Source organism: Dermacentor albipictus, chromosome 3, assembly GCF_038994185.2.
Source record: "Dermacentor albipictus isolate Rhodes 1998 colony chromosome 3, USDA_Dalb.pri_finalv2, whole genome shotgun sequence".
NCBI classification, from domain to species: Eukaryota; Metazoa; Arthropoda; class Arachnida; order Ixodida; family Ixodidae; genus Dermacentor; species Dermacentor albipictus.
In genome coordinates, this window is record NC_091823.1 from 35,021,750 (window position 1) to 35,036,212 (window position 14,463).

The 14,463-nt window shown below is 48.5% G+C and overlaps 1 protein-coding gene across 3 annotated transcripts in view; it reads right to left on the minus strand.

Annotated features, from left to right (window-relative positions):
• Positions 1-9,528: 9,528 nt before the first annotated feature.
• LOC135902758 (protein sprouty-like) overlaps positions 9,529-14,463 on the minus strand; it is a 28,319-nt gene continuing 23,384 nt past the window's right edge. For 2 of the 3 annotated variants that reach the window (XR_011512696.1, XM_065432986.2), the window contains exon 2: positions 9,529-9,689. The gene's annotated coding sequence lies outside the window, so the exon portion shown is untranslated. The remainder of the gene's footprint in view (positions 9,690-14,463) is intronic. The other variant, XM_065432997.2, reaches the window with a different exon arrangement.

The window sequence follows — 14,463 nt, forward strand, 5'->3', positions numbered from 1 at the left end:
ATGGCCGAACAGCCACGGGGTACCTATTTTTAGATATTGTGAAATTCCGTCGCATCGTCGAATTCGCCATCCTGTCAGCGCTGATTGGCCTAGAGGAATGCTATGGACTCTCTGATTGGCTGGAAATGCCGCCATTACAAAACTCAACAATGTGGCGGAATTGGACGATGTCCAGAGAATCGCACCCCGCCCGGCATGGGATTGGTGGGTAGTACATGAATTTGCTAAGCTTCGTCCTTTTGGCTTCAAAAGACTTCGTGGCTTGGCAAAATCGTTCCTTTTCGACAAAATGGTAGGTTATATAAGCGCAACAATTTGCAATGATTATCAATGTGCGCAGATATATTGCCTTCACGAGTTCTAAATATGTGATCGCTTGGAAGTGTAGAAACATGAATATATAACGTCAAAACAATTTCAAGAGCCACAAGCCTAAGTACTATACAAATTCGTGTACAGTCAACGACAAAGTTTTACGGAACACGTAATCTGAGAAAAAGCTGAATATCTGCGCAGCCACAATACGCATCCTGGTATTCGCATTCGAAGCCTCTACCAAGTATATGTGAACGACATTGTGACGTTCGTTTTTACTGACTGCTGTTGCAGGCTAGGCTGCTCGGAAATTGAACGTTTTCCCGAGATCTAGTGGTCCGTAAACTTTTGTGGTTGACTGTGTTACCAATTATGTTCCCATGGTATACGGCTGAACAATCATGGCACCGGGGTTCCCTCGCGTAATTTTTGTAGGAAACTTCGTGGTGCAGCGCGACATTTGGCGTTTGTTGTAGTTGAACAAGATGTTCCAGTGTGCCGCCACCGACATACCTGTTCCAGGTCTACATGCCCGCGGCCTAGCCTTCAAGCAGCACAAGGCTGGCCTGTCCAGTTTCGTCCAAGGAGGTTAAAAAGAATTGCTGTCCAGTGGAAGCTCCCGCAGCTTCTCATAGCAGCAGAGGTGAAGCCAGCGTTCGCCTCCATAAACTTCACCTCTGAAATAGAGCCTCGTCGGGTGGTGTCCGGTTACAAAAAAAAAAAAAAAAATGCTTTGGCTTTGGTTAATGCAAGTGCTAGGCTAAACAGAAAAGAAAAAAAAAACTCGTTGTTCCCGACGAGAGCATTATCTTCGGCTAAGTTTTGAAGCCGTTGTCTCTCATGATGTTTAACAAGACAGGCTTTATTCTAAAAGCAGTAATACAAAGATACCCGTCGACCGTTATCTGTACGGCAAAATCAGCTACATTAAATCAGTGGGGAGTGTGACAAAGGCGCTTCGTTACCTTCTCCATTTACCGCGCCCCTCCTTAAATGAAGGCGATGCGTCGTCATTTCCACCATAAAGAACGCCCTACGAAAAGGAGTTTGAGTGTCATGGACAGCGCAAGATTTAAATCGCTCTCATGGGCAGGTCTAAAAGGGAGATATATGGGGGGGTTCAGATTAGGTGTTAGATTCAAAGCACTGACGACGAGACGAGCAACATTTGCTCAAGAGACATTTGCTAAAAGTACAGAGCATTAGGCGCCTTCGCATCTTTATAATGTGGCTAGAGGAAGCGTTACGATGAGCTCCGTGCAAAACGAAGTCTTTATGCGATAGCAACTGCACCCTCAAGCTACGCTCTATCGACTCTGCAGCGGAGCCAGGCCAACATTCTGCCTTCCGCTGCTGGCACGAGTGTTGGGCGCACACGCTTTATATATAGCGTCCCTGTTTCAGAGGCTGTGTGCATATGTCACACCGCGGTGCATACAGTATATCCTCGGACGGTCGCTTTCGGCAATATCACTTCCAGTGCGCCCTTACTGACCGATTGAGCAGAACCGGATGGGCCGATTGAGCACCACCACGCGAAGGCGATAGTAAAGTACATAGCCGAAAGTGAGCGTCCGAGAATACGTCCCCAGGGCTCCGAGCGGATAGAATGTGCAGCGTACGCTTCAAGTTACAAACGCTGACAGTTGTCGTTCGGTCTCATTTCGTGCGCCACCGAGGTGCTACGCATAAGGTTTGCATAAGGTATGCTACGCACCGAGGTGCTACGCATAAGGTCATAAGGTTTGCGTTGTGAGGCGCCTAATAGCTGCCAGGGCACCGTACACCTGCGGTGTTGGTAGCAGTTGCCTCGCGTGCCTTCGCGTCATGCCTTACCGCTTGTTTTTCTTCTCTTTTTTTTTCTCTTTATTTTTGTTGTCCCCCACTCAGTTTTTACTCTTGCTCTATACCTCCCTCACCCCTTCCCGTACAGCGCTCTTGAGGCGCCCTCTCACTAGAGGCGGACACGGCGCTGTACTTTTCACTTCCTTTTTAACAGTCACTCGCACACTGCGCCCCACCAACGCGTCGCCTCCGTGTGTTCCCAAAACACCGTCTGAGGAGCTTCAGCGCAAAGCCAAACCTTGCTGTTGATTTCAATGCTTCGCCTTGCGGGCGAAACTGCAACGTCTTTATTCGGTGACAAACAATGGCAAGTACTACTCCCGAAGAACTTACTTACTCGGTGCAATGGCCCCTGTAGTTAAAGGGTGCTACTACGGCTTCACCCTGGGCAGCATCCACGTGGCCAAACATTAAAGAAATGAATGCCTCACTCAGCTGCCATTGTGTCCGTTATCCGTGTTGTTTCCTGAAACGTGCAGAGCTTTCATATCTTCGATAGTCAACGCACGCACGCACGCACGATCTTTGTGCCCGAATGTACGCTTTCAATTTCATCAAAATAAATTGATGGATCAGTTGGAGAGTTGTCAAACATGCGCGATGTCGCTAAAGGGAGTGTTCTATCGCGTTATGTAGCACACATTGCTTCACTCACAGTGAATGTTTCCTTAAAGTAGAGAGAGCTGTGACAGGGACTAACAAGCAAACATTGCGATCTCGTTCGCGTAAACTGAAAGTTTCGTTATTCTCGTATAGCTGGGGCGCTATATTGTAAAATAACACCATAATGTCGAAGTCGCCATCTTGTGAGCTCTAATTGGCGCAGGGGGGTTGCTACGGCCTCTCTCAATGGCGGCGTTCTGATCCAATCAGCAGAGAGGCCGTAGCGACCCTTCGGACCAATCAGAGCTGGAAAGGTGGCTGGTATACAATATAGTGGAATCTGTCAAGGTCCAGAACAGGCACCCAAGGACGCAGCCACCATTCTTTGCAGAAGCAGCGGTGTATAGTGAAACTCGTCTTGAAATAGATCTTTTTGACAGTGTCCAGAATGGCACCCCCTGGTCACCGTGTGCCATGCTGTTTTTTTTTTTCTTCTTTTTTTCGAACACACGCCCAGCCCGAAGGGAGGGGGCGTCACGCGAAATGTGACGGGGCAGGAAGGCCCGCGGTACGAAACATCGTCGTCGTCGTCGTCGCCGCTGTCAGCGGCCAAGCGTGTCGTCATTTCCGGTCCTCCACTTCTCGGTTCATCGCGCACCCTTATCGGCGGCGGCCGCGGCTTCCGCTCTCTCGTATCCGTGCCGCCGTTTTTTCCCACCAAGGCGGGCGTCAAAGTGAGCCGCAGCCACGCGTGTAGTTAATACTCCGCTGGTGGTGCACTGCAGGAAGTGTCATCACTTTCAAATGTGTTGTCTTCGTTCTTCACATTTCGCGCACCTCGCTGCACACTCAGCTCTCCTCCGCGCTTTTCTCTCTCTCTTCCCCAAACATTGCGGTTGATGTGTCCACCATAAAGTGAGGCAGTTACCACCGCTTGACTCTTCCGATAGGCACTTTCTACCCCTATTACTCACCGTCTATCTATCCGTCGCATGTCCTTGTATCTATCCTAGTGCCGGGCCAGCAATGTATTTTACTCTCGAAAACTAATAAAGAAAAGCTTTCTTTGCCACCCGCCACCCACCTCATTTTGTGAGTGCTGGACGCTGCCGTCCTTCCGCACAGACAGTAGTTCGTCACTCACCGCCGACTATGACACGGCTCACAAGGCCACTGCCACAGAGTGTACACATGGTACGCCAAAATGGTACACACCGCACTTCCCTCTTCTCACGATCTTACTCCCAGTGGCGATGTGAGAAACTACCGATTGGTCGCACAGTCGATTCAGCATCGGGGGCGAGAAGGATCACGCAGCTTCATGTTACGCCATTCCTGCTACGTCAAAGGAGGTTTGCACCGCGAGCCGCGTTTCGTAGTGCTGGGTGCGTAATTAGGTAAATTTAACAAATAATTTGAGGAGAAATATTTCGGCTTACATGGCCGTCTTGAAAATTTGAAACACGAAACTATAAATTTACGACAATTTCCTTCAACTTTTTTTATATAAACATGTTATGTGAAGTTTGTAACTAAGAACTTAATTGTAATTGATTTATTTAGTGAATGAATTGCATTTTTTGTTTCAAGTGATGTTCGCCTGGACACATATTTAGCCTGTTGCGACGTAATTCGAGTAATATATTTGTGGCCTTCTTTCTTTAAGTGTCCGAAGTAAAAAAAGAAAGGAACTGTAAATGTGTTGTCCCATTGCATTATACCGAACCTAAAGAAATAAAGAAAACTAAATACATGCTAGGGCGAAGCCATTCGGAGCGGCTTACCATGAATAAATGGCCGCACTCATTAGGACTAGGCATTTGGGCCTGTTTTGGGAATGGGTAATGATAAAATCGTGCCCCCTTTTCGTCCGAAAACTCCCAAAAGTGACTATGCATAGCAGCTATCTACAATTTACAATATAGCCGACAATGCTCTTTTTTTTTTTCGGCACGCACGGCATTCATAATGTTTCCATTGGCTTGCTCCGCAGTAGTAATTTCTCTCCTTATGGTGCTAACACTATAGCTACGCCAAATGGATGCAGTGCAGACGAAAGGAGCACGGAGGCTTCATTTCAAGCTTGAAAGCTCCTCAAGCAAGAAAAGACGTTCCCGTTGAGACTTCCTTTTTTTTTTTTTCGCTGTTCACCGGTTCGATCAATACGTGTCTCACTAGAGTTCGCCGAAATCTACCTCTCTTTCGTAAAGGCCTTCGCATTTTTTGATGTATGGCTTTTAATGCCGCAAGGGCCAGCTATGGCCAAAGAGCGCCATGACATATGGTAATGAATGGGGTAAGTAATGAAATGATCAAATTGAGCTGCAAATGTAGATGTTATGCGGCTTTAAGGAAGCCTAAATACGGGTCGCTATAAACTGCGTAAAATATATAAGGATCAAAATTATGACAATGACTCGTAATAAAAAGGGCATAAAAGTTTCGTTATGAAAAGGTCATATAAATGACAGGATGCATGCAAGCACTTCTGCCTTCACAGGGCTCTTGAAGTAAAGAAAGCGTTGAGAGGCACGTGCACTAAAGAGTTATGTCCGTTTAGCTATAGCCTTAAAGGCTAGGCTGTGCTACACATTACCCGGCCAAATTATTTCTAAGATATTAACTTCATCTAAAAAATTTAAACTGTTTCCAGGTTAAAAAGCGGTCCATTACTAAGGAAAGATACTGGGTGAAGCGGAATATACTGACGATACGCAGAATGAAAGTACTTTCTACGCTGATTTTCTATTTCCCTGCACTGCATTAGGACATGGAGAACTGTAAGGCTGTCGCCACACCTTGGACATGAGGGAGGGTCGCTTCCAGTCGGTAGATAAGAGTGTGGGTACCGAAGGTATTACATATTTTTAATCGACAAAGGAGCACTTCATTGTATCGTGTTGCTTTCTGCGATATCCAATGCCCTTACTTTGGTTTGATCAATTGCAGTTTAATGGATACCTGAAAACCTCACTGTTTCTGCCAGTGCTTCGTCAGCTTGTGACGTAAGTATGGTTTAAGGTCCGTGGCTGGAATGGCTATGTTTGTGTCGATGTCGCTAAAAGCTGCTGAGGTAGCGTTCTCGTCGGCAGCTTCGTTGTACAGGCGTTCGCATAACCGAGCCGATGAGTGAGGTACACTGCAAAATAATTTGCACCCTAAAAAATGAAGAAGGGTGCAAATGTGTCCAACTCACACCCTTAGGGTGTCCATCATATAGATAACACCCTTAGGGTGTGAGTTATAGACCCATTTACACCCTTTTCACTCTTTAGGGTGTAAATTATTTTACAGTGTATGGCTATAGCAGTAGTCTCCATGTTTCACTCGCTAACCGGTTTAGGAAAATTTCCCTTGGGTTGCTGCACGAGTGTAGGCGCAAGGTAGCCGTCCTTTCGCTAGCGATATCGTAGTAATGCCTCCAAAGCACGTCAGGACAGTAGAGCTCCGGGAGAGACAGCTGATAGAGCAACGCCTAGAAGTTTATTTATTAGAGCCAGTGGCGTAGCAATGGGGGGGGCCGGGGGGCCGTGGGACCCGGGTGCAAGGGGCCTGTGGAAGGGGGGGGGGGTGTCATATACGTCTGAAGACACCCCTCTTTCCGCCGGCTACACCCGCGGGAGGGGGGGGGGGGGTGACAGAAGACCTATGGGCCCCGGGTGCCAGACGACCTAGCTACGCCACTGATTAGAGCGCTAGCTTTCTTTGGCTCTTTCTTGAGATTTGCTGGCCGTTAGTCTTCTAACGACATACGCAAGACCTTTACTCGATGAGAGACGTGCAAAAGCGGACAGAATGCGAAGAGGACGTCGCGGAGCGGTGAGGAGTGAGAGGCGGAAAGCATTTAGAACGGAACTTTTCTTTGCACTGATCCAGAGACCGAATATCGTTCGCTTACAAGCATGTGTGTTAACCACAACTGGGAACCGCCTATGAAACGGCGCGCATTTCAATTGTCGTGTCTCAACTTTCGTAACTGCGCATAGTTCCACACTTCAGTGCAACTTTGGTCTCGTTCTTTCTGTGCCTCGGCTAAATTGTTTCCCAATAACGGGATTTCGTGCGTATTCGAATTTATAATATGCATACATTAAGGTGCACTAAAGGAGGACTATTAAGTTGTGATGTACTCGTAAATTAATTATCTGCAGTGGCAATTGATCGGCCACTCCCACCGCGAGAGGAGGCTTGGCCACCCTTACCGCGAGAGAAGACAGATGGCGACGACACCCTGAGGTTTCCGCACTATCTGGTCGTGATGTCATGGACTGTGACAGCGTCTGCTCGTTTCCAGCTAATTGTTCATCGCCAAAAAGAAGGAATACATCGCTTAAGAAAATCAAGCACTCAACCAATACGAAATTTCCAGGAGTATTCCCGAGCCAAAAACGGCCCAAGTACGAGAATATACTTTGTAATCGTGACGTCACACTGACGCTCAGGGGCCAGGTTTTCGGCGCGAAATTCAAGAAAGGAAAGCGTGGTTTTAAATTTCCTCCGCAAGTAACCATCTCCTTTCACCAAACTGAACGAAAACGCGAGTCTTGAAAGAACACTTGCGCAACTTGAGCCGATTTATTAGACGGAGTACCGCTTCGCTTTCACGTCTGAGAATGTTCCTAGCAGAGCCGGCTATGTCTTGTTCAAAGTGAGAAGATATTGATCAGAGTTTAGTACCTTACGCAAATAAATCGCGAAGCAGAGTGTTAGACTTGCCTGCAACTTTTTTTACATACTAACTTACACGTCTAGTTTATTACTCTATTAGGGAAAACATTACATCAGTCTTATGAGAACGACCGTGCCAGAGATAGACGATCCTCTCGTGCACCATTTTCTAAAATAAAATTGTTTCTATCTCTATATTGTTACAGTGGCATGAAATGAACCATGTAGGCTGTATAAAACATGATGTGCATATCACACGTTGAGCTTTTGATATTCCGTGCAATGTCTTATGTGATTTAATTCTGGTGCACTGCTGGATCACCGCTCGATATAGTAATAATTATATAAGAAGGAGCAAATAGCGTCTGGTCACGCTTCCAGGGCAGCGTCGCCGTCCACAACTAAATTTCTGCACAGTACCGATTAGAACAAAACAGCATTAACTATGCATCGTCCACCCATCACTGTCGCTCTGTGCTATCTGCTGGCCACACGGGGTTTGCCGAGATCGCCGAGGGATGGCGCCACCGGCGTTCCTCCACTCCACTTCCCTCTCTCTGAGCAGCAGCAGCAGCAGCAGGCGCACGCCCTCCAAGAAACAAGCGTCGGTCGCTGCACGTGGCCACCGAGCAGCCGTCGCTGGCAGTTCAGCCAGAGAAGCGGGGTTGGAAGGAGGGGGCGGCCACGACGCTTTGGTATACGGCCCCCGGCGCAGGAAGTGGGCGCCCATTGAAGAAGAGCGGCCCGTTTCCTGCTCCCCGCCGCAGGAAGTCCCTCTCCTTCCGCTGTCTCACCCGAAGGACGTTCGCCCGCAGCAGCAGCAGATGAAGGAAAAGAAGAGGGGGGGGGGGGGGGGGCAGGCACCACGGTCGGCCACCGACACCACCGCCCGCCGCCGCCGCCCAGGCTCGGCCATCGAGGCACTAGCCCAGAAAAGGAGCGCCCGAAGAGAGAACCAAACACACACACACACGCACGCACGCACACTCGCTGCTGATGCTGGTCGGGGTGTGCGCGTGCGCCTGCCGCCCGAATGGTCGTCTCTCTACGCTCGCCTCGCTCGATAATGGATGCGCCACACCACCACCACCGCCGGCGAGCAGCCGAACACAGTTTGGTCCCTCTCTCCGAGTCTCACTCACGAGCGCGCGGGGACTGGCTTCGCACTCGGCCGAAAGAAATTGCACGCGGGTGTGTTTCCAAGAACTTACACCAGCGGAACCGATGCGACAAAACACGATACGGAGAGCGCACCACGACGTCGCATCTTGTGTGTCGCGTCGGTTTCGCTGGTTCAACCTGGCCGAGATGTTCCGATTAGGCCAAAATTTTGACCTTGCTGCGCGCGGCGCACACGTGCGCGCGTGTGTGCGTTACGTTTTTTCGAACGCAAACAAAAAAATACGGAGTGGCAATTTCAGCATGTCAGTTCCGTGTTCCAGGAGACACACCGACCACACACCATTACCAGATCCGTGACAAAAGAAGAATGCTGCTTCTTTACTCTATTTTCTTTTTTTTTTCTCAGCGCTCACAAACAGCAGATGGGTGTGAATAAATGTGTGTCAGACACCAGATTAGCCACCGATGCCAGCCCATTGTTCAACTTGTTTGATACAGTAACGACCATTATGAAACGGAACACATTGGTTGACATTCAAGGACGTCAGTTGTTCTTGTCCTTATTGCTCTGAAATCGGGGAATTACAACGGGGCAGATTCTTCGACAGCAATGGTTACTTCGCTTCAGCTTCTCGTCGAGTTAGGTCACACTCTTGCAGCGATCGTTGCTACGGCGTCGGCTAGCAGTTCGCTTATACACAGAACTACCCAGCATGAAGAATTAAGAGATCCTGTTCTGCCAAATGCACATTCGTCTTCCCACCATTACCGCAGACATCAAACGCGGACTTCGATGCAGAAATCGATAACTTTTGCCAGGGCCGAAAATCCTGCCTCATAACGCGAAAAATACATTCCGAGCTTCACCGGCCACCGTGCGATGTTGCATGGAGGAGCCAGGAATGTGGAATAAGAGACGTCGAATTTCGATTTCGAAGATTCACAGACTCATAGACGGTAAGACTGAGGGCAGCGTCGCGTCGTCAAATGCGCCTTTATTATTCACAGGCCAACAACAGTGGCCGTCTGTATGGTACACAAGCTCGTGTAGCAGCGGCAGTCACGACAATGCCAGCGGGACGGCGGCGTTCGCACTTGAGCCATCGAGACCGGCCCGCACATCCTTCCGCTGCTGTCTAAAGAAAAGAAAAAAAATCATCGCAGCACTAGAGTCGAGCAACCGTCGAGACTTAAAAAAAAAAAACGCCTCAACTGCGAACACACCCGAGCGCCGTTGGCCCGCGGCGACCGAAAAACTACTACTCTATTAATCCTCGCTCGGTTCGAGATTGGGTGGTGCGCATCGCCCGATCTCGGAGGCCATGTTTACACGTAGGTGTTTCGTACTACGAGCGCTAGACAGAAATCTGGCGCTAGTGTCCGCACCGCACTGCCATCAATATATGGCTGCTCCTAGTGGGTAGTGTGTCAACCTTCTTGCAGCTTGCTTTTCTGGCAAGAAATTTGCATGCCAATAATTTGCCCCCTTTCTACAATTTGATAGTGCTCCAGAAAGATAAATATATTTAAGCGTGATCGTCATTTGGATTACGCATACTCGTAAAGTATCGTCATTGTGCGCTACAAATCACGGAATAAACCAGTCTACTTTTGAACGTTTAACGCTTCACTGCTCTAAAGAAAGGAACATCACGCAACGCAACGGAACCGCAAAGAACAATGAATGAAGCTGCAATGTTGCTTTCTCAACAAATTCATGCCAAATAGCATACTAATTATACCTGAGCTCTACCCACTATTCGCACGGTAGCCGACCGGTTTCAGCGGCAGATTTCCCCCTAGCGGTCTTAATATGAAACTCTGTGGTCTCACAGGCTGCACTCGGGTTCTGCAGCACAGTGACATAAAAGAAAACAAAATTGATAAAAGAAACCAAGAAGAAAGAAAGGTTGTTGTGGAACCTTCGCACGGATCGGTATACATAAATATCTTTGTAATATGTCTCTTGCTCGATATGCCCCCGCCAGCCTCTCGTTCAGGCGGGGGTGCTCTAGCAGCAGTAACGTTGTCGACACGGGGAAATAAATACACCACTTGCAAGGAAGGGGACACATTCTGTGTGGAGCTCTATACAAAGAGACAGGAAGCGTCATCTCCGACGAAAGTTTCAAAGAACCGGCGTGCTTTGCGCCAAGTTTCATGCCGGAGTCCTGGTACATTTTTGGTTCTCTCCCTTTACGTTCCTCGTCGAATGTGCTGAAATACTTCATCGTAATTGCCAATAGATAAGCGGCTACGTTTTGCTTTAGCCGGCAATTTGCAACTTGGACGAGGCTACATGAAGCCAAATTTAGCTTCTCTGGGCAATTTCGTACTGCGCCACAGACAAACAAAACGCATAGTATACGACTCTGCGTCGGTGAAAATTATAATTTTGCTTCAAAAAGCCTTTCAATGTCATGGGTCTCGGGTAAATACCTTTCTCTCTAGCGTTACTGATCTGCGATGAGTTTTACGACTAGCACGTCGGTCAAGTGGGCAGTTACGTTTCTCGGGGAAGCGAAAGTGCATCGAACCTTGTTTCGAGCGGCATCGAGGCCCGAAGTTTGCGTGAATTCAGCAGGGTCGAAGTCGACGTGTATGCCGGCGCTCGATGCACGTAGACTCGAGTACGCTCCAAAGTGTACCACGTGGAACGGGTGGTATATTAAAAAAAAAAGCTTACAAGGCGGTTACCGAGACCCGTGGCAAATCGGGGCCAATGTTTCGAACCATGTCTTTCTAAGAATTGACTGCCCAGTCCAAGTTCGGCATGAGACACAGGAGCGGACGCTTCTTTGAGAGCTTTGGCCGGAGACGATGTGCGCTTTCGTACAAGCTATACAGTCACTGAAACTCGTCATTTCTCTTGCTTTCGTCGCTGGAAAGCGATCAGTACAGGAAGGAGATCGGGCAGTAAACAGCCCCATCCCAACCTTCTTCGGCGCCACGCTTCCGCCGGCATCCACCACGCCAGTCGCCGCGATGCCCTTCTGCGCCGCTAACGCCTTCGTCAGGTGACGGGAAACGGAATAAAATTACCACTAGAAATCGCGACGGGCCTGCTCGCGCTACGACGGCTGAACGCGTTTCATGCGAGCGAATCGTCCGAGCTCCCATAGGACTTGCTGGAAGAAGAAAAAAAAAAAGTACACTCGCTCGAACCAGCTAATCATGTTGGGAGCTGAATAAATTGTATAAAGACGTAACGTGAAATGTCCGCCAGAAGCCAATTTTCTGGGTGCTTTTGAAAGCCGAAATGTCAGTCGCGACTCTGCCAACTGTATTTTGCTTGTTCTCTGACCGATTCGTGACGTTCTTTAACTTCTCAAAGCAACGATGGAGGCTGTGAGACGCGGTAGCATAGATAGTTGGTTCCATTTTGACCAGCTGGAGCGCTGGCTGAAACGCGCATCTGTGTTTTGCCATCTGGAAGACACTTAATAAAAACATGACCGACCACAACCTGACCCCTAGCCTGACATACAGCTATAGATTGCCCACAGTGTCGGAACTTGGCTTTACAACAGCCCCACACTGAATAGCTCGTGATCATGTCTGATTTTCATCATTTCTTTCTCTGTCTCGCTCGTGCTTATTTCGTACCGCCGAGGCCATCTTAAGTGATAGCAATCGATGACCCCGCGTTCTCTGCGTCCTCCGAGTTCTTTATTACTGACTAGCAATATTGACAAGGTACGCACAACCTTGACTGATTTCCCTGACAGTAAGTGGTACTATACTTACTTCGCGCTTGAACCTAGGTATAATGATTACGGCCATGTGACCCAAGCGAACTGATTGACGAGTTGTTACTACCGAATCGGTTTAGATACCATTTTGCGACCTCCGTACACAGGAGAATCGCGTAAAATTTTGTCGGAACTCCGAAGTCATACCGCGTGGTGCGGATGCGCTGCCTTTTTTCTCAGCCCCACGAACCGAAACACTTCTATGTTTAGAAAGTTTTTTTTAGCAACCTGTGTGAAGTGAGCGAGCCACTACACATACAGGGGGAAAGGCACGGGAGCCTCGAAGTGATAAACGAGAATGCTTCGGCGTGCTCAGAGCACCTGTAACGCGACGCCAGAGCCGAAAACGCCGATAGCAAACAGCAGACGTCAGCCGTTTACGCAGCATTTGGCAAAACGAAGTGCACGCGAACTGATTTCACTGAAAGTGACTCGTAATCGCTAAGGAACTTAAGGTCTTATATTGCGTCTCGCGCCAGCGCTACCTTGAAATAAACAGTATAACTATGTCCTGCGAGACCTTCATTACCCCGTGCCAACGGGAGTATGCAAAGACGTCATTGCAGCCACCATAATTTTGTACAGCCGGTGAAAAGCTGCGCGCAATCTCCGTCCCCTTATCTACAGCAGCCTTGTAGAAGCTACGAAATAAAGGGCAATATGACGTCACTTGCGACTCGTGAACGCTCGTTGTACCCACAAAGTTCCTATCATCACCTGCAGCCACCTTGACCAAAGGTCAATTAAGGTCTCTCTCCCTGACTGTCACCAATTTATCAAATTCGTGGGGACTTCTTGTTGCGACATCACCTGCTGAAACCTTGACCAAAGGTCAATTAAAGTTTCTCTCTCTCTCTGTCACCACCTTATCAAATTCTTGGGGACTTCGCGATTCCAAAGGAACGCTGTTTCTCTGCCCTTATCAGCCGCGTAGGAAATCGGCCACTGGTCCAAACCTCTTGACAGCTCTATGTCAATTTCAAAAAGCAATGAAGTGGCATTTTCAACCCTCTCTCTCTCTCTCTCAATTTTGCGTTCATTTAAGATCCCAACCCTCTAAACGCTTAAAGAAGAGTAGTAGCAAGCGTCTAATTTACTATATAATAATACTTGGTTTCAACTTTCGGCTTCGGTAATCGGGACGTGCATGCGTGATGACTTCACGATACACCGGCTCGCTCTGCTCCTGCGATTGCTGCGACTGCCATAAGCGTACGCAGCCGGAAACAAGATACGCGTAGCAGTCTCGTTTATGCGTGTACCTCACACCTTCATGCTGTGCTGCTGTGCGGTGTTGGAAAAACTTGCTCCGTGTCATGACGTTCCAATAGCCTTTACGGAACCGTCTTTCGCATTAAATTAAGATGAATGTGTTTCCCGACCTTCATACATTCCAAGTGACATACTCTTGCGTGAGAGAAGCGCGTGTTAAAGCTTCTGTAACTTTGACAGTATGCGTCAGCGAGCCTCAAAACATTTAAAACGGACACTTGGCGACAATTTGAGCGCCAGAAGACAGAGACAAGAGGGATACGTTTTGTCCCCTCGTCTGCTGGCGATAATGGGCTCTCCAAATATACTGAACTAAGGAAGTAACTCAGCTCACATGCGGCACTTCAGAGATCGACCTTCTGCTCGCATGTTCTCGTTTTTTCCCATTTCCAAGAGAGAGAGAGAGAGAGAGGTGCTTTCGCGTGCAGTATGCGAGAGAAAGCACAACGCATTCGCACGCTTCATTCACGACGGCAGCACGAATGTTTTGACGTTTTCACATTGCCGACGAGAAGAAGGAAGACTTGCCCAGCTGTCGTGTACCGCACGTCACGCACTCTCGACTACATTCTCCCATGCCTTTCTATCGCACATCTCTCACACTCTTCTGTTCCTTTCTGCGTCAGCTCAGCCGCGAAGGAATGTACCACATTTAAAACACTCTATATAGGGTGCTTCAGTCTACCGCTCTTCGTACCACTCACTGCTGCTAAAGCGCCCTCCTTAAACAGGCTTTCGCTATCTCGTCGCCGAAGTATACGAGATTGCCGAAGCTTGAAGCGGCTCGAGCATACCAGCATTTGACAATGGTAGCAGCATGAGCACGCCCACCATTATAAGGATTCGATTTCCTAATGACGTTCGACGTCCGAAGACGACATCTCGC